The sequence below is a fragment of the Melanotaenia boesemani genome, chromosome 17, assembly GCF_017639745.1.
Source record: "Melanotaenia boesemani isolate fMelBoe1 chromosome 17, fMelBoe1.pri, whole genome shotgun sequence".
NCBI classification, from domain to species: Eukaryota; Metazoa; Chordata; class Actinopteri; order Atheriniformes; family Melanotaeniidae; genus Melanotaenia; species Melanotaenia boesemani.
In genome coordinates this window covers 25,238,518-25,264,832 of record NC_055698.1, presented here as the reverse complement: position 1 = coordinate 25,264,832, position 26,315 = coordinate 25,238,518, and the positions used below count along the sequence as shown (strand labels likewise).

General features: G+C 37.3%; 1 protein-coding gene across 2 annotated transcripts in view; it reads left to right on the top strand.

Annotated features, from left to right (window-relative positions):
* LOC121657073 (zinc fingers and homeoboxes protein 2-like) overlaps positions 1–26,315 on the top strand; it is a 146,331-nt gene that overhangs the window by 24,312 nt on the left and 95,704 nt on the right. For both annotated transcript variants that reach the window (XM_042012439.1, XM_042012438.1), the window contains exon 2: positions 23,306–23,484. The gene's annotated coding sequence lies outside the window, so the exon portion shown is untranslated. The remainder of the gene's footprint in view (positions 1–23,305; positions 23,485–26,315) is intronic.

Here is a 26,315-nt window from a genome sequence, read left to right as displayed (position 1 = left end):
ACATAAAAAGAGCACAGTAGACAGCAGTGTGTGACCAATAATTGGATCACAGCTTCTTCTTCTTTTTTGTTCCTTTTGCTGGTCATGTGTGAGCTACACTGCTCAATACTGCCCCCACAGTTTGCAGTGGTACTGATCTATTTGCAATCGTGAGAGACCCAACAGCGGAGCAAATTACTCATGTAGAAGATGCTGAAGACAGACGGAAGGCTATGTCCATATGCAGATGTGTAGAGCATAAATATATCATACCACCTTAATACAATTTACCATAAATGAGACTCTATTAGTTATTATTAGTCAATATTAGTACACTTCTAAAATGACTAACATTAATAAACTCTATGCTCTGATCAAGATTGATTAATATAGTAAAGATTATTTTGATAAATCGTTTTTTGCCATATCTTCCAGCCCTAGTTAGGTTTTCTTTTTCATGTGGAAATATTTCAGTGATGTCCCACAGTCACTTTTCATTTTTACTATGTAATTTTTTATGCATTAAATCAAATGCAATCCATTTATAAAAATGTAGCCACACTCTGTGTCCAACCTCCAGCAATGTCTGTGGTCAAAGAGATTATCTTACCCCCTAGCTTGCTTTTTTTTTCAGAATTTTGTAATAGTGCTCCATCTCTGTCATTACAGACTGAAAGCCAATCATTAAATCAGTGCAAGGATATGCATGTCCTTGCATATAAATCTTGCCCTTCTTACAGGCTTCTACATAGGATGACTGTAGGGAAATGGAGGCAGGAAAGATTGTCGCTGGTGTTCCTCTACTTCTTCATGGTTATTTTAATGTGTGCAGCAAAAATATTAAAATTATTCCACTCACTGAAAGTATTGAGTTGTGATGATCCAATCAGAACAGATTGTCCTCTTCTTTGTTAGCTGTGTTTACTGATTTACTGGCAGTAATGGGTCAAGCTGAGATCTAAGACCTTCTTTTGCACATCATAACATGCTGATTTTGGTTCAAAGCGTTAGTGAGAGCCAGTCACATCCTGTTTAGGCTTATTCTGCAATGGAAGAACTATTGTCTTGCACCTTTTTAGGTGCAATTTTTCTCTTAAAAACAAGTTAGGGCTATTCAAGTTTTCAGTAAAATTTACAGAAAATATAAAATGTTAATGCTACACTGATATTTTATCATGGATGTAGGGCGTTTCAGTAGAATCATGCAATGATAAGTCCTTCATTTTGAACAATTTATTGAAACAAACAGTGGGTATACCAAAACATAAAAATTTTATCGTCTCAATAACGTGACATGTGTTAGGCTTCTGGTGCTACCACAGAATGGCAAAACATGAAGCTGCATCAGATCCTAGCGGTCTTGGGTTGATCATATTTCCATCAGAACTTCTTCCGCGTCTGACCGTGAGACATTTCTCCCACATGCACTGATATTTTGGTTGTATTTACCCATAATGCCGTGCACTGTACCCACTATGCAATTCACTGTGTAGTCCGCTTCCTGTATTTGGTCCACTTGAAGTGGATCAAGATTAGCATTTGTAGGCAGACCGAGTCCAGTGTTTGCGCGCACACAACTCCACAAACAAAACGGACTTTCCGAACAAACGGACAAGGATTTGAATCAAAAAGGCTGGTTTGAATGCACCCTTAAGATGATGCTGCATTTACTGCACAGTACCAGTCAAAAGTTTGGACACATGCGAAATGCATAGTGGGTTCAGTTCACATTTTGAATGGTGACATCAGATCTCATCATTATCTATTATGTTAAAATTATATATAGGCTATATTAAAAAATATAGCTAGTTATGCTCTACCAGTTTTATTAATTATGCCCTGACATGGAAATCTGGCTTCTTATTTATTGACCTTTTTATTTGTATTACTATTTTTACCAGTTAGAAATTGAAGTTCCTAATTTTTCATTGAATGCTCCATTAGTACATCACAGGTGACTGCTGTTGAAAATGCAAATGTTGGTGAAGTATTGGAAATATAAGTACCACTTCTCAGTGTTAGCTGCTAAAACTTAAACCAGAGATGAATGTAGGGAAGTTTAGAGTTCATGGAGTCAATGTGTGACGGAAGATTTACAACAGGAGTCCTCAGTGACGTCATTCGCTGGCCGGCAGCAATTACGTTAACAACTTGGGCCGGTTCAACACATGATTCTCAGTGAGATTGTGGCTAATAAAAATGTGATAAACTACTAATAAAGTTATGTAAGGTTTATTAAGTACAACAGATCTCAAAAGAGGCAGGCCCTGAAGATATTATGTCTTCTTTAAGATGACAACAACCTACAAAGTCAAAACTTAACTTGAAAGGATCCCAGGAAATTCAGTCATTTATCTTTTAGTGGTATTAAAAAGGATTCTCATTAAACCAAGAGCACATACTCCAGCTGAACAGGAAGTGTGGACACGTAATACTTCACATTGTTTTGGCAGCATACCAGCTTGTTGGCTTATGTGAACACACCCCTCTTGTCTTGGTTTCTTGTGTATCTCTGCATTACCTTCTCGTTACACTGACACATTCCATCATTCCTTTATTCCTGTCCTGCACCTTTTATTTACTGCCTTCCCAATTATTCAGCAGATTTCATGTTAGAAGCGGACAGATGGATCATCACATTAAAATTTCAGCACACACTGATGGATCCTGACTGTCTCGCTGTTGACGGTTTTGTGTGTTTTAGATAATTAATGTCTCAAGATTAATGTGTTGATCATTAAATGGTGTGAAAATATTACATATTCCGTCTTTAAACAGCCGCACTCTTTGCCTTCCTTTGGCGCCGAGAGGCTTCTTGTCAAAGGAGGCATTCATTAATCTTATTTATTTTACTAATGCATGCCATTTTTAAATGAGTTGAAATGTTGGAGAGTTGCTGGACTTGGAAACATACTGCAGGGCAGAGTCGGTCTGCAGTCTGGAGGCTCCCATCAGGTTTTCCTCTTTTTTTCTGATGAGGAAAGAGGTATTTGGTTGGAGCCTTGCTCTTCCACTCATCTGCATCTTATTTGAATTTCCTGCTTGCATAATTCCATGGTTAATAGGGAGCTGCTCGGCACTGCCACAGCTGTTTAGCTTTTCCTGCCTGGCAAGAGCGGTGCTCACGCAGTGGGAAGAGGGAGACAGGAGAAGGAGGGTGGGGAGAAAAATGTTTAAAAAGAAAAAAAATCTGCAAGTCATGTGGTGCAAAAATACAGTACAAACAATGTGTGATCCCCTGGGGATGGACGAGGAGGAATGGAGTCAAACATCCACCCACCCCATGCTTCTCTCCCCCTTCTTCTCCTTTACACACACTCTACGAGCACCACACCCCCTTCAGCAGAGCCACACTGAGCATGTGCAGTTATAATGATGAGCTTCTTCCCCTGCCTATCACCCCCTCCTCCCCATCCTCCTCACCCAGTCCTCAGCTCTGCCATACTGGTCCTGTAATTGGCTGGTAACAGGCTTGGGCAGCACCAGCACATTGCGCCAGTCGGACTTCAACCAGCCACATTAGTGTGTTTATGCATTCACAGCCCTATTAGAGGCAGTTTGTTCGCTCATTAGCAAACCTGAGCTGGAGCTTGAACCTTGCCACAGCCAGTTTAATCACTAAAAGAACGCAGAATGTGCGAGAAGCTGCAGCAGTGACGTTGGCACCATTAACAGTTCCCCTGATTAACGCCAACCAGCAGCACGGTATGTCCTGAGCTCCTGAGTATTTAGATGCTGTATTTATACAAATCTAAAGGGGGGCTTAAAAGCTTTCAGTGGACGGCCTATTTAAGTATTAAATCAGAACACTTAATCGACTCATTCATTTGTCAAATGTGTTTTTTCTTTCTGATGTGGGTCAGGGTTACCGTCTGCATCCTGTCTGCTGTACATGGAGTACAGTTGTGTTGAATACTTGGAACAGTGAGTTTTCGTGCTTTGTTATTCAAAGACAAAATGTGCCTGCATCAAATACATTTTTACCAAAGTCATTTCCTACACATAGAGGAGAAAAATTAAGTGGAGTTTCTTTGCAGCTTGCTCACAGAGTCCCCATTGTTTGTTGATTTGTAACTATTAATATCTAGTGAAGTTTAAAATGCCCAAACAATAATTTCTTCTGGGTAAATATACCCATATATCGGTAAAATGCATTATTGTTCACAATTTGATTTTATTATTGAGTCTATAAATTAGCATACAAATGAACTGAAAGTAAATTTAAAATCTTGGCATGCTCAGTGTGTGTGCAGTATTTGACAACGGTTTCGTTGCACACTTTCATAGGAGCACCTCATTTTGTTTAGAAGATCGAGATGCCATTTTGAAATCATATCACTCCTGATGGTCATGATACAGTCATGTCGTCATGGCTGTGACATTATCAGAAGGGCCCCTGCAGTCTGTGCGGTGCAGAACGGTGGGTTTATCTCCTTTAAATATTTGATAAATCACCTTTTCATGCTGATCCTCATGACATTCAGTTGAAATGAAAAGAAAAAAAAAAAACATTTTAATCTTATTTTATTGAAAATATGTAGATGTCATCAGCCTGGTAAAGATGACAAAGGTCAGGGGTGTCCAAAAACGGACTGCCAGAGGGTCTAATCTGGCCCAAAGGATGAATTTGGTGAATGTGAAAATAATAGAATAGAAATAGGAATACTTTATTAATCCCTTTGGAGAGTCCTCGGGGAAATTTGGGAGAAATACTGCAGATGATGTTAACTTCATTTTTAAAAATAAAAATACTTTAATTTTAAATTTGGCCACATGAGATTTTATATTAGAATGTTGAAACACAAAATATTTTCAAGGCAGGGAGATGGCTTGTTTTAATCTTTCTTACTTCTGTTAGTATTACGAGGTGAGCCAGTTCAGGTGGTCAGGGTTACTACACAGACGTGGAAATGCACATGTATGTTCTATTCATAATGTGAAATTCTTTATTTTTTATTTCTAGATAGTCGAGATTAAATGTTTTGTGATTTTCTTTTTTAGATCCATCATGATTTGTAAGTTACAAACATTCTCCTTATATACTTATTTTTCTCAAGAAACTTCAGGTTGTCTATGTTTTGTCTATGTTAAAAAATTGTTCATTAAATATAAACATACTGATAATATCATTTTTTGAACTCGAACAAAGGAAAAAATTTGGAGTTATTTTTATTTATACGTTATCATGCTGTCATTTTACTGGTCCTCCTACTTGAGATCAAATTGTTTTGTGGCCCTGGAATTTAATGAATTTGACACCCCTGATATACAGTAGGTGGCCAGTCAATAGCCAGCAATATAGCCAATTTTGAAGTCATTGTTTTTGCTGTCAGATGACAATAATAATATCTTACATACATTTGAGATAAAAGAGGTAAATTTATTTCAGTGCAGTAAATTTAGTGTCATGAAATATTGATTCTTAATAATTTACCATAACTTTTTGTTGAATATAAGTTAACTTTGCTATCTGATGGGTGTCCGATTGTTATCTTATATGATGAGGACCAAAATGTGACTGCCCACCAACCTGTGGGGACCCGCTGGAAATCTGAGGACCAGGGGTCATGTTAACCAAATATTTTCCATTGTTGAATGTTTTTTATTTTTAAACGTTAACAAAAATATCTGAAGGCCATCTTTCATTTTGATAGATTGCTATTTACACCTCTGACCAGTTGGTAGCAAGTCAACATACTGATTAGCTATTGTCTCGCTTGATGCGAGACCTCGTTGGCTTTACATGGAAAAGTGACCACTACAGGTCACAGACCGGTGCAGGTGGTGCAGAAGGAGCGCATGCTGCGGGATTTCCACCCGCTGAAGTGAGTGCTCGAGGGATCAGGAAACCCCTCTTGCCGACTTCTGATCACTTCCACTTGGAGAAATATTCCTGGATTTTAAAGCTTTGGTTGAAAAGGCACTTGTGATTCCAGTTTCCAGTGTGGCAGCACAGCACAGATTCAGCCTCCAGAACATCCAAACAGATGTGAAAAGTCGTCTGTCTGAGCTAAAAGTCCAAAACTGCGTTTGCAACTGGTTCAGAATTCATCTGCTCGTGTCATATCTGGGACTCCATTTTCCCATCACACCACACCTGTCCTGCAGCAGCTCCTTTGGCTTCCAGTTTCATACCGCATTCAATTTAAAAATTTACTACTCACTTACAGGGCCATCAATAATCTCGTCCCTCCATATATCTCAGATCTCATCAATAAACCCGTTCACATCTTACCTCCATGGGGTGGGGGGGCATTCAGTTACTCTGCTCCCCAGTTATGGAACTCACTTCCCCCTGACCTCCGCAGTACTGACTCACTTCCAGTCTTCAGATCCAGACTTAAGACTCTTTTTTTCAAACTCTGCTACTCTATGATCCTCCCACGTCTCTTGTGTCCTGCTGTTCATTTTTAATGTTTTCTCTTGTTCTTTTAACTTAACTCATTGTTTTCATTGTATTTTATGTATCTTTGACTGTAAGGTGACCTTGAGTGTCAGGAAAGGTGCCCAGAAATAAAATGTTTTATTATTATTAATAATTTTGTTATTATTATTATTATTATTATTATTATTATTATTATTATTATTATTATTATTATTATTATTGTCTCTGCACCAATCCCACTTGAGACATTTGCTCATGCACAAGCGGGCACACAATTCAAGTCCATGCAGACCAGGAGGAAGGTGTGAGACTGTGCGTCTGTTCTTATTTTGAGTGGATTTTCTGTTCAGCTTGTTTGGACTGTATAATAGTTTAAAAAATTTAAATTAAGTGCTATTGAATATGTCTTTATGATCAGTTTAAAAATGAAAGTGACCAGTATTTATAGATTATGACAGATTTTTTATGACCCCGTCAGTCAAAATGACAGACAATGAAGAAGTCCAGCACAACCTCTGCTGAGGACAGTTGGCTTTTTTTCCTGCTGGCTATATAAAGTGAATTATTTAGGGTTAAGAATTGTTTTTAGGGTCTGGTTAAGAATTTAATCATTTTTGAGGTTAGGGTTAAGGGCAAGCGAATGATCTGTGTTAATAGATAGTGCCCAAATGCATAATGTGTGTGTGTGTGTGTGTGCAAACTCCTGCTCCAAATTTTCATTTAATTCTTCCTGAACAATAGCAGGTGCTGCAGACCTGAAGGTAGCAAAGCGCCTCCAAACCACAATGCTTCCTCCACCATGCTTCACAGTTGGCCTAAAGTTTTGGTGTCAGTCAGCAAAGCTTTTTTGTCATAAATCATAGTTTGTGCATTTTTTCAGAAATTTCCACCCTTTCTTGGAACTTTGTAAATATTGTGGAACGTCCCTTTAGCTTATGGCAATGTTTTCCTTTTTTTTCCTTTTTCGCTGGTAGGGTAATAATTTCCTTAGTCCTGCAAATTTATTTTATTATTTTAACAATAATAATAAGTATCATTATTATTATATTGATAAGTTAATCGGATGACAGCTGATCGTAGTCACAACACGCCCGTTATGCAGCTGTCGTCACCCTTCAGGTTGAAAACAGCTAAACTAAGCTAACAGGCTAACATCGCGTCCAACAGAGTGCTGCTGTGCTGACAGCGCAGCATGCGCAGGTGTGTTACCGCCTACAGTCAGTGTGTGAGAAGCGAGCGGAACCGGGCCGTGAAGCAGACAGAAGGAGCCGCTATATCCAAACCATCACTTTTCACTGAACTTTCTGGTTGGGGCTGTAAGCTGCTGATTTATCCTCCAGTTCACCATGCTTTCTTTTGAAAAGCTGGCCGGCTCCTGCTAAAAATCTCCACATATTTACCCTACCTAATTATCCTTAGCTAAACGGTAAACAGAACTGATACAGCAGCGCATTCTCGCGTCTCGTGCGAGTGTTTGCGTCAGTACGTGTTTGTGTACGTGCGTGTCGACAGCAGAGCAACATAAAGAAGAAATCCACCAAAAAGAAGACTTAAAAAATGACTAATTTGGTACAAACATTTTCTTGCCATTTGGCGGATAGCCCTCTGAGATTTACTCACCAAACGAAAAATTTACTCGCATTTGGCGCCTGGCGAGTGTTAATTTCAGACCCTGATATTCTTTATTGGTCACTTTTCAACTTTCACAACTTGGCACTTTATAGGTAAAGTGCCAGTGACCCCCACCTCCTTCGACCATTGGTACCATCATGGCTGCAAATTTTTGTAGTGGAAACACTGGTCATCCTCATCGATCCACTTGAGATTAGAACAATATATTGATTTGTTTGTATATTGTAGGTCATATGGTTACAGCAGTATTTAATAATGATATTGCATCTTTGCATCTATGCAGAGATGATGTCCACATATTGTACTGGTTTGATAGACATTTAGAGCAGAGCCCTGCACTGATACATTGATTTTTCTGATTTCTTCTTTTAATTATAGTCCAACTAATAAAACTGTTTTAATAGAACAGTACATATAAACTTATTTTAGTTGGCCTATATATGAGTCGGCGCGAGTGGTTTGGGTTTGAACGCAGTGACTGAGACGGGCAGCTGTAGCTGGAGGTAATGGTCAGAATTTTAGTGGGAGTAGGATTCAAAAACTAGTCATGAACAGGACTCCAGAGCTACAGCTGCATCATTCCATTATTCCTCATTGTTTTTTTTTTTATTTTAGGCAAGCCTGAAACTTTTTCAGTTGTGCTCTGTGCCATTTCAATTTATTCTTCACCACTAACAGACATGCAGATAGTTACACATCTTAACAAATCTCACAAGTGTTACATGTGGAGTATGACTTCAAAAGTATTCAAATAAACCTTGCAGTAGCAGAAATGTACTCAATCCATTATAGGTGTGCAATTTCTCAGCAGATGCCTAAGTAATGAGCACATGGCTCAAAGAGTTAAGTGATGCCACAACAGGAATATAAAGGTGAGAAGTGAGTAACCATACCCACGCTCCTCAATTCTCCTGGTGGCCATTAACCATTACTGCTAAAACAAACCAGAATCTCCAACAAAACTGCTGCATTTTTGGAAATAAGAGTGAGCTGTATTAATTTAAAATATTAAAAACAAAATCTTGTTTAATATATTTTATTATTACTATTTAAATGGCTTTAAATTATCAATTCAATTTATTGACCTTATGATTAGGCTTGTTAAATTATACTTTTTATTGTTTAACTTATAGATTTTTTTCTTTTGATTTATTAAGTTAAATTTACTGCAAATTCGACAATGAATTGTTTCCACAGATATTTTCAACCACTCGTAGTTCAGCCGGCTGATTTGCCTCAGTATTTTTAAAGCTTTTAACCTCTGATTGCTGCAATTTCTGTCAAAAATCACACTAACTCTGACTCATATTTCAGTCAAATCTGAACTCAGTCCTGATTTACATATTTTTCAACTATGTGCCAACATCCATGATGTCTTTGTCAAATAAATTGTAAAAAATCTAGAAAAGAGGAAAAAAGTAAACATTCTTTATTCTCTTAAGAGCTTGCCTGGGAGTGACAAGATAATTAATTTTTCTTCAGTTTAGGAAATAATTTAGTGCTTATTGTCTGCTCATGGGTTCACTGTTCAGAGGAAATGCTACTGTAAATTCAACATACTTTCAATGATGGCAGTTTGCCAACAGCACAGTTTGTGACTGGGTCATTTAGAGTTCAAGCTAACATTTTAAGCTGCATTAGAGGACATTTATACTTTAATCTTTATAACGATCACTCTGTTCTTTTGGTCACGATGATGGCAAAGACTGAAATGCAGAACAGAAAATATACTGTCCGGACAGTCGAACATCTGCTTGTAGCTCCAGAATTAATGCCGGACAGTTATTGGCATTTTCAGACGGTATTACTCTGTTGTAGATTTGTTACACTGGAAACCTTTGGCACACAAGCAGACATAATACAATCAATGAAATCTTATTAGATGTTTTTAAATTTATGTGTGTGTGCGTGTCTCTACACGTGCCTCCAAACCCGATGTTTCCAGATCAGTCACAGCTGTTGTGTCTGTTTTTATTACTTTCTCAGCATGTGGGGAAGGCTTTTTTTTTTTTTTTTACCGTCTTTGTTCAGCTCGTTGCCTCTTTGTCCCATCCTGTTATTAGCCCAGTCGAGCACTGGTCATCCCAACATATTGAGTCCTCACAAACACAAGGTTTATGCTATTGTTCACCAATAACTGTCTAGGAATTTGCCGCTGTCCAGATCAGTAATGAAATCTGTGGCCTCTTTGTTATTCCGCCCTTATCATTGTTAGGATTTGAAGTAAGGAAGAGCACACTGTTCTCTGTAACAGCCTCTAATTGTCTCAATATGTCAGTGAAGGATGTGTTCTACATTAGTTGATCTTTTATGTTCAGATGGAAAACGGGTGTTTTACATGCTCTCAAAATTCCGAAACAGGAGTTTGAATCTTTTCCCACATTTGATCCTTTTTTATCATGTTTGCTTTTATATGAAAGAACTCAAGACATTAAGATTTTAGTCTGCTGGTTGCATAAAATCAACCTTCCCAAATGAAAACATCACCCTTTAGGAGAGCTGTATGATTCTTAATGTATTATAAATCAAAAGAATAATCATTTAAATGCGGAATGAACGAGCCAATGAAATAATCATCAATAAATCATGGCTTTCACCCTGTCTGAAATAGTTATTTGATTATTTTTTTTTAACTTATTACCCCCCCTCCCCCCCAAAAAAAAGCTTTTGTTGTCTTTTGATAAATACTAAAAGTAATTTTGAAAGCTCAAATATCCAGTATTGAAGGTAATGAGTTTTGTGCTGTTTTTTCCAGTTTGTAACAATAAGCTGATTATATTTAAGGTTTTGTCTGTTAAAGTCATAAACACGCCTCTCTTATTCCTTTATTCTTTTCATTTTGCAAATTCCAAGCATTCCACTAACCATCTTTCTCGCTGATTCGCTGACGGCTAATTCAGCATCTGTCTTATGTCTTCTGTCTCCTCTGAGCAATGTTCAGTCAATAAAAATCAGTCGGATTTTGACTCTTGTCTTATTTCTTGCTCTGTCCCTTTGTCTTTCTTTTCCTCGCTTCCTCTGATGATATCCTCCTGGGTTACTTTCCTGAATGAGCCACGATTAAAAACAGCCAGTGTGTTGATATCCAGTTGCTAGCATGTGGTGCGGTTCAGTAAAGTGGAATACTGCTGTATAGTAACGGAGCGGAACAAATAAAAAGTTTTGAGCTGTGGTTTCTCAGCCTCTGGATGCTGTTGGGTAACAGCCGCTTCAGGGATATGCATAATGGATTTTAATGTGACATCAAAACAAATCAGAAACATGCCGTTTTACTATGCATTCACACTTTTTGGCCCTGGCCAATCAATAAGCCTGTTTTTCTTCTTTCTTCTTGGTTAGGGGTCAGTTTAGGGAATATCTCCTGTTGAGTAGCTGTTGCTACTGTGTGACATGGTCGAGGAGCTTTGGTGAAAGCAAGCCAAAGCAAGTGAAGGTGCAAGCTTTTTTGGAAATCCCCACCTTATCAAACGGAGTCTGCAGTACGGTCCTGTTGTGAATGCGCCATAAAAGTCGGAAAGTTATGTAGTGTTACTTTAACACCACATATTTGGTCTGAACATCAGTTTGATAAATGAAAAATGCTCTTTAAAGGTAAATTATTAAGGCTTTTTATTTTGGATTTATAAACTTGAGCAGAGGTCGATAATAATATAAGCAGTTTTATGGAATAGCTGGATTTAACATATAGTCACATCCACATTGCAGTGATCGCTTTGTTTTCGCTGAACTTCAACTGAGGTCCTTGTCTTGGTGAATAAATTGAATCTCATGGGGCAATTAGAAAATGTAGCTGCTTTCTTCTTTTGTTTTTTTATTTATTTATTTTTTTTTTTGTCAAATATACATTTGCTAAGCAAAAAGCTTCTGAAAATACGTGGGTTGAGCTAATTTCAACTTAAGTAAAAATGGTTTTCACCACAGACTGGCCTCCTACAAAGAATCTAGACCAGGGTTATTCAATGCAAATATGCATCAAATTAAATGGATCTAACAGCCAATGGAGTTCTGCACAGTGACTAATTAATTTGAGTCAGGTGTGTTGAAGCAGGGATACATGGAAAACCTGCTGGATTGCGGACCTCGTAGGACCTAAATAACCCTGATCTAGACCCTGATCGGTCTCTATTTGTTTATGCCAAACACACATGGCAATGCAGCTGTAAAAAGACCAAAATGTGTTATTACACAAGCAGAAACAAACCAGGATTTGCCATGAAGGGTCTTAATCCCAACTGCTCTCACCCATCCACACAGAAAGAAGTTATAAACGTCTGAGCTTTTCATGCTTACATCTTTCTTAGATAATGCACAATGATCTATGCTATCATAAACTTTTTTTTAAGGTAGCTCGTGCAAGAACCTGAATCTAAACTGTGAAAATACTCAAACAGCTCAATTATTCCTTGTATGTTAGCCATTTTGGTTTGTTTGAACACCAATATGTTCACCAGAAGTGGCTGAACTACAAAAGTCATGTGGTAGAATAGAAGCAATAGACTTTTTCTATGCATCATCAGGGCATGAAGTTACAGAAACAGAAATTATGCAAGCGGAGAGGTAAGTTAAAAGTGGTCTGTCTGCCTGGCAACAAAAGACATTAAAACATGTACCCCATACACTGAACAGCTTCCTATTATTTTAGTCTCAATGTTCCCTGAATACGATGGGAACATTTTAATCAGTTTAGCTGTTAAGCTAGTAGTTCGCTACCTAAACACCACTTCATTTATAAAACTTCTCTAAAACTCACTGCATAAATTAAAAGATTAAATCTTAGGTGTGTAAAAGACGGAAGGTGGAAGATTCCCAAAGGAATGAACAGACTTTCATTTGATGCACATTAGTACATATGTATCTGAACATTAGAAAAACTTGTGTACGTAAAAATACAGAAAATACTGTTTTTTATGGTTGGGGTGTTTCAGGATGAAATCCTGTCAAGCCAGGCTGAAGATGTATTAGTTCAAAAAGATAATTGAGTGAGGCTTTGTTAGTCTTCACATCTTTATTGATTTTTTTATATAAATATCATCACTTTTTATATTGGGGAATATTCAAGTTTTCATGTCTTAATTATTTTAAAATGATGTAAACTGCTTTGATTAAGGTAAAATTACAGAACAAGAATAGAAAATAAAAATCAAACAATGAAAACATACATCTGCATTACTGTATCTGTCAGCAAACACCCTCCTTCAGAAATTCTGAGCTTGTTGTCTCCCTGCAGGTCATGAATCACTGTTGTGTGGAAATCCCCCAGTTTCTGAAACGAGATGTCATATAGCCAAAATCAAGCAGGAAGTTTTTGGTTCTCTATTCCTTAATATTTAAAATGTTGTCAGTCAGCAGTGGTGGTTTAAAATTTTAAGTCAATTTAAAGTTGTGGTTTAAAAGTAAATAATGGGCAAAGTATTTGTCTTTAACCTCATCTCAACCAGTCTCCTGTACAGGGAGCAGCATGAGATGCAAGCACCAATCCTAACATATAGCATACCAAAAATGGCCTGGAGAAACTCAGCTAAAAGGCGCTACCAAGCACTGTTATCCAAAGAAAACACCATTCAAACCCCAACCAATTATGTAAAAACAAAAACATGAGAACAGCGCTGTTCACTTTAGCGCTTCTGCTAATTTCTCTATTTCAAGCAAACCACACAAACAAGGTGTCATACGACATCAGACTGCTGATTACAAAGATATCGGTCTCATCACTGTGCAACAAAAACTCTGAGCTAGCAGCCAAAAAAAATAAATAAATAAATAAAAACATCACAAAATGTCTTAATTTAGCTTTTTTGTGTTCAAAACTTATATTCAACCTCTAAAAACTCAGTAATGTGCTTTCCTATGACTCTGCCGTTGTTTGAAATGACTCATGAAGGTGGTTTTATTATGAAGTATTCACTCTTCCTGTGATGTACTATCTTGGGATTCACTTCTCTGGATCATCACGGTGTTTCTAAGGCGAATTTGGAGGCTATCCCTGGATTCTCCTGACTGATGGTTGTTTGGGGTGTTGATCACTGAACCTGGTTGATGGTTTCCTAACATCTACCTGCATAATACCTACTTTAAAATGTGTAAACTACTCAGGTTCACTTTTTTAAACTTCTATTTGTGCACAGTTCCTCACCAGACTTTACTAATTCCTAGATGAACTGGGCTGCTTTCCTCTGGTTTTCTACTGAAAGCAATGGCGTTTTCTTTTAGTTGGAGATAAGCATTTACATTTTCTACTGTGTTCCAGTTGGATTTAATGTCCATTTATGCTCCCTTCACTTATGTAATAAGGAACATCCATTTTAAATGTCACTGCCTTCATACTTTCATGCATCCCTTGCGTTGGCATGGTTGTTAGCCAATACTTGACAGTAGTACAGAGTCCAGAGTTTGCCCCCACGTACATTCTCAGAAAGAGGCAGTGCAGTAGATGGCGGTGGTCTGTGTGGCCATTAAATATCTTATGGCTTCTTTTTTTGTTCCTTTTGCAGGTTGCACGTCAGCTAAAATGCTCAACACTGCCCCCACGGTTTCTGGTGGTACTACTCTGTTTGCTCCATCAGTGTACACATTCACAAGAACCCCCAAAACTGACCAAATTACGCATGTAAAAGATGCAGAAGACGGACAAAAAGCTTCATACCTGTATTTAGCATAGAGTATAAACAGTAACACATATCTTGATTCTGACACTTCTGTAGTAATCTCACATGTCTCAGCTTTCTTTTTAAGCCAAGATTATACATATAGCTCGTGTAGTAGTGATATACTTCATTTAATTAGTCATGCCAGTAATGCCATTTCAGAAGGAAGGCAAATAAAAATGGCCTAGCCTGGAAGAGGTTAAAGCAAATATCTGTATATTTGTGGTCAACTCATCATAGCAGTTTACCAGTCTTTCATTTAATATTTTGATGTGTATCTGTGGACCTTTGGAAATGGCAAAAAAATTTCAAACATTTTATGGCAGCGAGTAGAAGTGTGATGCTGTAATTGTAAGAAAAACTTGTGAAAAGACAGGAACCAGTCAGACACTGTTGTTTCACATGAACTGGCACTGCACTTTCAGATCCATTCTTCTGTCTATTACTGTGAACAAGAATCCCCTCACTAATTGACCTGATTGATTAAATTCAGGTTAGGTCAAGAAAAAAGGAGAAAGGGAGACAGATAGACACCCCTTCACCACTGCCACTTAAAGAGAAAACCCACAAAGCTAATTAATCGGGGCCGACTGCCTCATTTGCATGTTTTTGCAAGCTCTAATTAAGATATGCAAAATATCCAGATGAGCTGCGCAGCCTAAATATATTTTAAGCAACTCTTTGGCGCAGAGGTATGGACAGGAAAATAGATTGAGGCCATGTCCTCCACTGTCGCATTAATCTGAGGCTTCCTGCGTCAGAGCTGCAGGAAGAGCGGCACGTGCAGGAATTTGTCTCTGTGACTTTGACACTTACATATGAATACATCTCATGTAGTGACAGAGAGCAGAGAGAGCGGAGTCCCACATATGATGCAAACAGCCTGCAAGATCTTCAACGCACAGTACAGTACGGATGAACGTGAGAGGGCAGTGATATAGCTGGAAAGATGCGTGACTTGCTTGAAGGAAGATTTGATTTAACATGAACATGTTTGGGCAGAAAAATATGTATAAATCAGTTTATGTAGCATTAAGGGTCAAAAACATCTGGCTTAATTCGGAATCAGTCAACAAGAATCACACCCACACATTTGATATGTCCTCGTTGAGACACTACACTGACATTAATACATTCCATACTTTTCCTTTGATGTAAACCATCACAGCTGCATGTGCAGCTTGAAGCCTCAACTTCTTTAAAAGGACTTCGAGAGGTGGTCACGTCATTTAGAGAGATGCATTTATTTCTGCACTCGTCCCGCTTTGGCAGACTAAAATGCCTGTTCTGATTTTTCATCAGTCCAGAAGCACTTAACAGATACTAAAGTGAAAAGTTGCATTTGTAGGAAAGTAATATATGCTACGAATGAATTATCTGTATGGATTGTTCAGACAAATTATTTAATGTAAGATTTTAAACATGTGTCATTAGATTTGCCCATGTGGCAAACATCAAAACGGTAAAATAGTCTTTAAGGCAATGATAAAAGTGTACAGTATGCAACATTGTTGAATATTGCATCAATACGGTATATAAACAAATCAATATACTGTGCACCCAGCGGGTGCACTGATGAGGGCTGCATTCCAAGTCATAATAACTTTGAAATATTATGATTAATTTTGAGATATTGGATATTGCACATGTTGGTAACAATAAATTTTCAATATCTTGGATTTTAGAAAGCAAAGATTGCCTGTAGGTTATGGTGGCTACAATGGAGTGATGCAAGAAACAAATGTCAAGCCGGATGTTCAGTGATTACATCTGGGAAAATAAAGTTACTTCTCCAACACCTTTTTGAAATTTAGTGTTCCAATTATGGATATGAGACTGAAGCTGATGGTTGTGGAGGCGTCCCTCTGTATTGAATCAAAGTAAACAAAGATGGCTACAGACTGTGAAACCAGTTGCTATGAATCATGCCTCAATCACATGTTTACAGGACCTCGTAAAAAGTAATGAAGAAGGCAAAGACAAAGCATGGTGCAAATGGTGGAACAGGAAATCCTTATCCTAGCTGTCTCCAGGCAAAGAGATGCTTCACACCATTTAAGCTACAATGTTTCAAGAAAGGTTGGATATTTCTGCAAAACTGCACAAAACTACGTTTTATTACATCCTGTAGTTTATTCCACAGCATGTAATGTGAAGTATGTATTAGTTTCTTTTCATTATATTTTAAGATTTACCATAATTTGTAACAGTGTTATCTGAGTCTTTTAATAAACATGAAACAGTAGCATTGTCCCAATGTCAATTTGGTCTCAGAAATATCCTGAGTTCCAACATTTATGTAAATGAGATCATATAAAAAAATTAACACTACTCGAATGAAAAGTAACATTATTAAACAATGTTGTGTACTAGAATATTACAAGTTTCTCAAAGTTGTATTCCACCAATGCTCGATTCTGAGTCGTAAACAAAATGAAATATTTTATGTAAACATGTTGAATTGTCCCTTTAACCATTTTTTTGTCTTCAGTACAGCTCTGGTGTTAAAATAGGGTCTGCCATGGCTGTTTTTACTGCTTACAGATGGGTGTAAGATTCTTGTGTGTGTAAATGACAGTGAAATACAAACCCCTTATGGCCATATGGCGAAACACATCAGTTCCACCATATGGCTGCAATGATGAGCCCCTCTTTAAACCACCGTTGGCCATTTACACATGGGCCGAACAAGCTGGCATTATCTCGTGCTGATTCTGCAAGATGTGTGTGAATCAGAGAAGGCGTGATGATGACAATGTTGCACACCTGATATATCGGCCATACCATCTCCCCAGTTACCCATAAGTAGATAAGTAGCATGCACAATTGTGCACGACGATCAAGCAGGTTGTCCTTTTTCTCTGATTTCTTTCTTTTTCTATAAATAAATAAAGATGCATAAGATATAAATACTCCACCTTTTTGACATATTGTTTAAGGGTTGGTATCTCTACCAACACTGCAAATCAAAACCAGTATTTGTCAAAACTCTTATCAAGCAGTTTGTCCAGAGCCTTTTAATACTTCAGCTCCTACTAGCCTACAACAGGTGGCAATTTTTTTCAGTTGTCAATGTCCATCCGTCTTCACAATAACATGGAAGTGCAGCACATGTCAGATTTAGTGAGGAGCACCGCTGCAACCATTTTTGGACACAGATGCCTCCGATGGCTATTTCTCTGCAACTAAACATCTGGCTCTGGCAAATGATGATGGCGAATTAGCTCACTTAAAAGAAAAACCAGAGCAGGACAAAGACCATATCTGCCAGAACACAAACCGGACACTTAAACTCTGATCAGTCACAGTAGCTCAAATAAAAACTCCACAATTACATCATCTGCTAACTGCTGCTATAAATAGAAAAAAAAGGAAGTTAGTCTGGGATTTGTGTAAAATAAGAAGATAACATGAAATGTGTGAGATGATCAGACCCTACATTCAGCACTGAAAGATAAATGTTCTTAATTCAATTATTTAAAAAAAGCAAAATACAGCTTATATGTATCAGGATCCCAGAGGTTTCCGAGTTTAAGAAGGTATTTGTATTTCAAAGAAAGTTTATAATCATCAGAGACTGTCGCGTTGCTGTAGGTAGGTAGGCTTGCTGCAGCCAGTGAGCAGCTATAGAAGTCAGGGTCAACGTCTGGTTAGAAAGTTCTCTTGTAAGTCTGAAAGAACCAGTCAAATAACTTTTCCCAGAATCCAGTTCTCATGGGGGGTAGAACCAAAAAGCAGGAGACATCTGTCACACAGTGATCAGTCTTGATCATTACAAGCTGCCGAACAAGTTCAGATGCAGATGCGTTGCCACCTGTTTCAGCCTCAGACATAAGTTCCTACACCTGTCACGATTTCAAAAGACTCGTAATTATTAAATGTTCATGCTGAAGAACTGCAAGACTTCAAACTGTCGGCTGCTGGACGTCGGCTGGACGTTATGAAAGTTTCACATTTTTAATTTATTTATTACATCTTGTTTAAGTAAAAAGAAAGAGATGTTCTCATGTGTACATGGAATTGTCATCCAGATCTCTACCGTTTCATTTAAAATCCTGTGCTTGTTGTGGATGCAGCCAATAACCCTAAATGGCTTCTCAGGTGTACCATCTCACCTTATTGCTCAACATCCCATTCATCTAGTTGACATTACACCTTTGTGTTACCTTTTTTTTTATCTGAACACATAAAGTCCTAAAATGGTAATAATGGGGCAACTTTCATTTCACTGTCAGTTAAAAATATCCACATTTTGTTATTTAACTCTCAGATTGATGTAATAGTATGAACAGCCACTCCAGGGGGGAAAAAAAAGCCACTTTTAATTTTTTTTAAAACCTCTATACATGTAGCATTGCTCACCTCGGAGTTTCAAACACTGTGTGGGTACCGCGCAGACACACTCAGAGCTGGTTAGCATCAGGTTTGTGACGGATGGAGGATGAGGTCAGTCCTGAGGGGGATCCAGACTCTCTGGAAAAGACCTGTTGTGCTTTCCCTCTCCCTCTCTGTGTGTCTCTCTCTGTGGTGCTGCAGTCCTCTGATGATCTCATCCACTCACGCACAGAACCTTAGTAACCCACACAGATGAACACACACACACCACATGGACTCATCACATCCTGGGGAAAACACTGCTGGTGATTCCCTCTTAAAGGAGCTCGATAACTTGAGGATGGTTGTGAAAAAAATAATACTTTGCTTTCTTTAATGATGATTTCTTTTTTTTTTTTTAAATCTAAATTGTAAAATAAGTGCAGCTCTCACACAGAAAGGCTCTGGTTTCCTTTTGACAGCGCAGGTTAAAGGTGTAAACTATAAGTGAATGAAATAAAGTCTCTTTTACTCACACCTTTTAGATTTGAATTAGATTAGATAGTGATGGGTTAAATTAAGAGGTCTTGATAAATTATAAATAATTTTCTGAAATATTTTAACTAGATTAAATCGTTGGATCACATTGGACACATTTTCTGCAGAATTAAGTTTAAACATGCCGTGGAGTCAGGCTATATCTGTAGTCATTTAATGACTGAAATAGATGCCACATTGTAGTTTTTATTTCTGATGCATAAAATTTAGTCTAAGCAGAGATTTTAGAGGAGGGTCAGAGATGGGGACACGGAGACTCTGTAGGTGTCATTGCCATTTGTGCAATGTATTGCAGCATAGACATGTTTGTATAGGACATTTCAGACTCGGAAGATCTGTATATATATGCAAAATATTGCCCTGTAGAGCAAAGTATTAAAATAAATAGAACAATAAATAAAATGAAAACTCGTTCACAGTTTGGTGAGTGCAAATGAGATAAATGTGAGTGGAAATTGAAGCCATTCTGACCTTTCTTATGTAAAAATAATGAGTGGAAATTGTACAGGAAAAAACTGGAAAAGGTTCATGGCTAAATATAGAAGAAATCCTGAAATAGTTTTTATTTATTTAGTCTTCAAACAATTTTTATAATTCAGTGTAATCATTTCAATTCAAGTAATTGTAAAGCTGTACATGTGGCATTTAGTTAAATCTGAACATTTAGTAGGAGCTGGAGATCTACAGGCGGATCAGTAGTGATGCATTAGTCTGTCAAGGTGAAGAAGGAGCTGAGCAGAGAGGCAAAGCTATCGATTCACCGGTCGATCTACGTTTCTACCCTCATTTATGGTCACAAGCTGTGGGTAGTGACAGAAAGAGTGAGATTGCGATTACAAGCTGCGATCAGAGTGGCTGTCCAGGATCACCAGGATATAAATTTTGGTTCATATCACACAGCTCTATACACAGTGGCGATTTATTACACAACCCCACATTTAAAAATGGTTGGAATTGATTTTACACTGTTTTGTTTTTGTATCAGACTCAATAAAGTCAGAAATCTAATATCGCTTGCTTTTATTTATTTATTTTTTTCTGTGGAGTAATAATTTGTTTAAGAGCAAAAAGCTGCTGAGCGTTGCCTGTAGTGAACGATGACTGCTCTGTTCCCCAAAGGACGTTTTTGTTTCAAGTTGAAGTTGAAAAATTTGAGGATTCGGTTCAAAAGAAGTCAATGTGACCCTGAGCTGTGCACTAAAATAATGCAAGGCATGTGAATACAAAGGTGCCACATGCTTTACGCTCAGACAGCTGCGAGCAATTAGACCAACACTCACAATCACACCGCAGTGAAAAAACAAAGTCGTGTGTAAGAGCAGTTTATAAGATAATAAGGCAAACAAACAGCCTTAGAGGAGCAATTAATCCGATTTATACCATCAGTGCTAAATGATGATTCAAAGCTTTGATGAGAGACAAACATGTGACACATCAGGTCTCCGTGTTTGATAAACATATCAACACATTTGTTCTCCAGGCATTGAAATCACCATTTTTCTTCTCCTTGTCATTTGTTCATTCGCTTGTTGTCGACCCTCCATCTTTCCTTCCCTCTTACAACATGCATGTGGATTTAAAAGTGATTGACCACTAATGACAAATGAAAAAGTGGTTCATTTCCTGCTGGTGTAGAATGGCTTCTTGAAAGCTCGGAATACAGCAATCACGCACAAGCTGGCAGGGCTGATTGGCGCTGCAGTGCTGTATCCATGCTCCAGCAGGTCCTGCTCCTGCCATTATTTGTGTTATATTAGGCTTAGGAGAACCCTTGGTTGCCAATCTGTGCTCCGGGAAATTTTGCATAAAGATAAAACTTTCTGAACTTGACATGTTGCACTGCTGGGTGTCTTATTATATCCTGTTTGATTTGCAACACGCTGAACTGCAATAAAAAGAAAAAAAATAAATTAAAAAAATCTAAGGCAGGTTTGATATTTTGACGGATCCCTGCTGTTTTAATGCAGTGGCCTTGTTATGGTAAATGACAGCTTCTTCTTTCTGTAGCATAACATGGCTGGTTTTCATGATGTTGACAAAAAGCATTTGTTAATAGTATTTTATTTGAAAAAATACTATTGAAAAATTATATATTTTATATATATATTTATATATTATATTTGCCCATTGAAAAAGGGGCACATATTTTTAAATTTAATGTATTTTAGTGGACCACTGAATCAAATAATAGACATTAATATTGTAAGCTCAATCTTTAGTAATATCTGGAACAATGCATTTATTTGCATTTGAGTTCCAAACAGTATAAAAAAAAATATATCCCTGGCTCAAACCGAATAGACCTCAAGTAAAAGTTTTATTTTACATACTTTAACTTTCACCTCTGTCTGTTCTCCAATGAGTCTGAAACAGGTTACACTACTTTTTAAATGTTTTTGTCCACATTCTCCATTAATAGGCATTAATATCTGATGGTAAGCCAGGACGGGATCAGCCTGCAGCAGCTTTGCACGTTTCATTTTAAGTATACATATGTATATATATATATATATATATATATATATATATATATATATATATATTCACACAGATAAAATTGCAGTAAACCTGTCATTGTGTCCTTGGCCAATACATTTCATCCATTGTCTGTATCACTGGTACATGAATGAGTGCTCGGTCGTGGTCCGAGAGGCCGATGGTGGTGATAGGCAGCCATGTTTTCATCAGTGTGCCCCGGGGTAACTGTAGCTGCACATATAGCTTACCGTCTGCAATTATGAATGTGACATGAATGAATAATAGAGTCACTGTTAAGTGCTTCAGGTGCCTTGAAAAGCACTATAACATTCAAATTCATTATTTTTATTGTTTAGGATAAAGGGTACATGCTGTGTATGTTTTGTATTGCTTGTTCTTTGTTGTGCGTTTTCACGTTGTGTAGCTAAATACAGAAAACAATGAAGCCCCTCTGCAAGCCACCATCAGGTTTTGCATAGTGTGGATGCTCCATCTTGTGATAAACTAATCGCATTTCATTGTGTTTTCTAAGCGCTATGGTCCAAGTCTGCTGGTGGTTTGAAACCAAAAAATTTCAGGTGTTTTTTTTTCAGCTGTTCACTGATGCAGGTGGAAATTAGCAAACATGCAGAAGTTTTAAACCGAGAATGGACCCTTTGATTTATAGTTTAGAGTTTAAGCTTGTATGTTATAAATCAGTGCCGCCAGTAGCGGTAACTTTGAGATGCATTTTATTAAAACCTGGTAGCTAGAAACTTTGGGATGCAGAATCGCAGGTGTTGCTGTCTTTGTTAACCAATAAGAGGCCACCTGCTGAAAAGATCATAGCTGGGAGCTATGATGAAGTTGATGTTTGCATCTTTGGGAGTCCTGCTGCTACAGGGTTTCTCTGGCCTCTGATTTGCTGCTTTTTTCTTACAGTATTTCTTTCCCACTTTTTATTTATCACTTTATTGCTTCTCTTGTTATGGCACATGTTTCCATGGTAACTACAGTCTTTATTATTATTATTATTATTATTATTATTTATAGTCAAGTTGTACAGCAACTTTAATTTCACATACTAAGTTCCAATTGCTCCTTCATTCACACATACTGTCATGCAATCATACACACCTACCTGCTATCACACACACACACACACACACACACACACCATCAGCTACACGTCTATATATTAATTTCAAATCTGCGTTTTAATTCACAGCAACACCTCAGCATATGTACGGAACATCTGATTTGTCTTTAGCTTTCAGTTTGCTTTGACACCTTCGCTGACATCCTTCTCTCTTTTTTTCTCTTTAAAATCTGGCAGATTACCCAGAGTGCCACTGGTCTGAGAAACGTTCCACTGAGAAGACGGCAGACTGAGAGAGAGAGAGAGAGAGAGAGAGAGAGAAATCAGGAAGAACTGACAGTGTTTGAAGGAGGAGGTCACATCTCAGGAAGAGCTCCGCCCCCTCCAGCGAAGCCCCTTCTCTTAGAGGAAGTGGAGTAAGTGCCAAAATTTTACACAGATTATTTGTTTATTTGTTTTGGATCTTCATCAGTCACAGCCCAACTATTGCGGAAAATCCCAGTCCATATCCCAGAACAAATTTCATGCCAGCCAGGTTCTATCACGCTTCTTTTGGTGCTTTTTCAAACAAGAAAACAATCAGATTTAAATCTTTTACATATCATTTATAGCTTCAGCACCTCGGCCACATCTGACACCTGGTGAGAGGTGCTTTATTTTAATGTTGTTGTACCAAGTTTTGTATTTTTTTTTTTCTTTTTAATTTTTATTATAGACACACAAGAAGACATTAACACAATGTGCAGTGAGCTCAACAACTGGTTTTAAATCTGGTTGGTTGGTGCCTCATACAAAAATATTTTGTGGTTTTCCTGCTGGAACACTTTTACTGCCAGATTCGGTGACTAAAACATATAACATGTCCTTGAATGCATCGATCTGCAGACACCATGCATACGCCAGCAGAACAAGGTGAGATGTTTTTACAAGAACAGGAAGCTGCAAGTTTCAACATGCTTGACAGGTTTTTCACATTTTACATCATAGGTCTGAGATGAATACATACAAGGAAAAAAACAGTATAAAATAGAAATGTATATAATAAAATATAAATTATAATTATTTTCTGTTAATAAAATTTATTTCAATATATAAAATATTTTATAAATACATTTTAAATAAAATATTTTGTTTACTAATTTATACGTATATATTTATAGAAATAATATATAACTGAAATATATAATAATAATAATAATAATAATAATAATAATAATAATAATAAATAGATATAAAATATGTAAATAAGAATAATTACAAAATGTTGAAACTGTACTTATTTCTCTCCATAAATTTCAGGTTGTTCATGTTTTCTAATAGTTCACTAAATTTAAAGCTCTTGATAATGATCTTGTAACATGGAACGGAAACAAAGGGAGAAATGAGAAGTTTTTCATAATTTATATAATTAATTTATATATTTATTATGCTGTTATTTTACTGGAGATCAGATTGTGCTGTTTGTGGACCCTGAGCTGAAATGTAAATAGAAACCCTGGTTTACGGGGTACTTGGCTGAAAAATGAGTCCACACGGTGTCCAGTGTTGAAAAAGGTTTGAGAAACACAGCTTTAATAACACATTAGAGACCTGACACATATGTAAATTAACAGTTTCAAATGAATGTATTTCAGTTTTGTTTTTATTTTATTTTAGATCATCTTTTTAGAGTGACATTGTCAGTTATGTCCTGTTTACTTCAGTTTTCCTGTAGTAGCTTTGCATGATAATTTAATTAAATGCTTTTTCTTCTTTGATTTTTCTGAGTGAAAGAGTGAAAAATAGGCTTTAGAAACCTTAACTCACCCTGTTTTTAGCACAGAGGGGGACATTCTGGCTGGTACCTGCCACTTTTAGGGGTGACATTTTTTTTTTACAGGTTGCTGAACTTTGATTGCAAAATGAGTTAATGACATTTTGGCATTCGGCATTTGCTTGCAGGAGTCTAGTTTGGTTTGTTTAATGGCAGCCCCACGGGAGGGAGCACCAGGAGTCGCGTCTTGTGTTTCTCAAGCCAAGAACAAACAAGTTAAATGACTTTGCAGAGCTGTTGATGTTGCAGCTATGTGAAATTTTGCCAGCTGAGCCTCCTCTTGTAGCTGCAGTGGAATCTGCCTTTGCATTTTCATTTTATGTCTCAAACCTGCCATTTTATCTGTGTGAACAACTCGAGATTAATTTTTCTTGGGAGTATAATGACGGAGTTAAAATACACAGCTGCCTTTGATGAAAGTCTCCGGGGAGATGATTGCAACGCTGTAGTGTAAAAGTGCATTCTCCAGCTGATGAATATGTTGCACTTGTGATTCAGAAGAGGCTTTCAGTTCCTCAAAAGCACTTGTAAACAGAGACGCAGTGAGTAACAATGACAGATGTTACTTTGGGCGAAGCACCTGCACCATCTGAGTCTCGGTTTATAACTTCTTCCCTCATGCGAGGCACTGGAGAGCATTTTTTTTTAAACACTCAAAGCCGTGTGCCTTGTTAAGACTGAATATTGGGGAAGTTTGCATAAAATGTTATTAGAAGGAAAGAATCTTTTGTATTTTTGTTGCAAAAATATAAATCAGTTGTCAGTAGACATGAGCTATATGCAAACATTTGATCCTCTTTGAAACATGGTCCTAAACATGAAGGTGGTAATATTCTTGAGCAGAAAATAACAGTTTTAATACTACGGTATTATTTTCATTAAACATTATCATATAAGCAACACAATTACTTTATTTAATATAAGAACAGAAAAGACTTTATTTATTCTGCATTGATTTATAACTCTTAATACACACATCTACGATGGAGTACAAATAATTTAAAGGCTCTTGAGAATAATTCTGCACCCATACAGGAATGATATAGCCAAGGTGTAAGTGAGTAAGTATCTATAGGAATACAAAAAATATATATATTCAGTTAAAAACCGCTTTTAAAAATGGACCACCTTGATAAGGAACACCAGGATGAACATGAGGACAAGCAAATAGATGGAAAAGCAAACCACATGAGAGCAATAACAGCTTTGATGTAATGTGGGTGTAAAATAGTCTCACAAAAGTCGAAATTTCAGCTCAGATTCTGTTTTATTTTTATCATCCCAATTCATGACCAAAGGCAATTTAAAGGATCAGTAATTCACTGCAGCCTAATTATAATGCAATGAATCCAATTCATTTGTCCAATCTATAATCAGTTGCTTTGTGGGCGACAGTGGAGAGGAGAAACTTCCTTTCAACAGGAAGAAACCCAC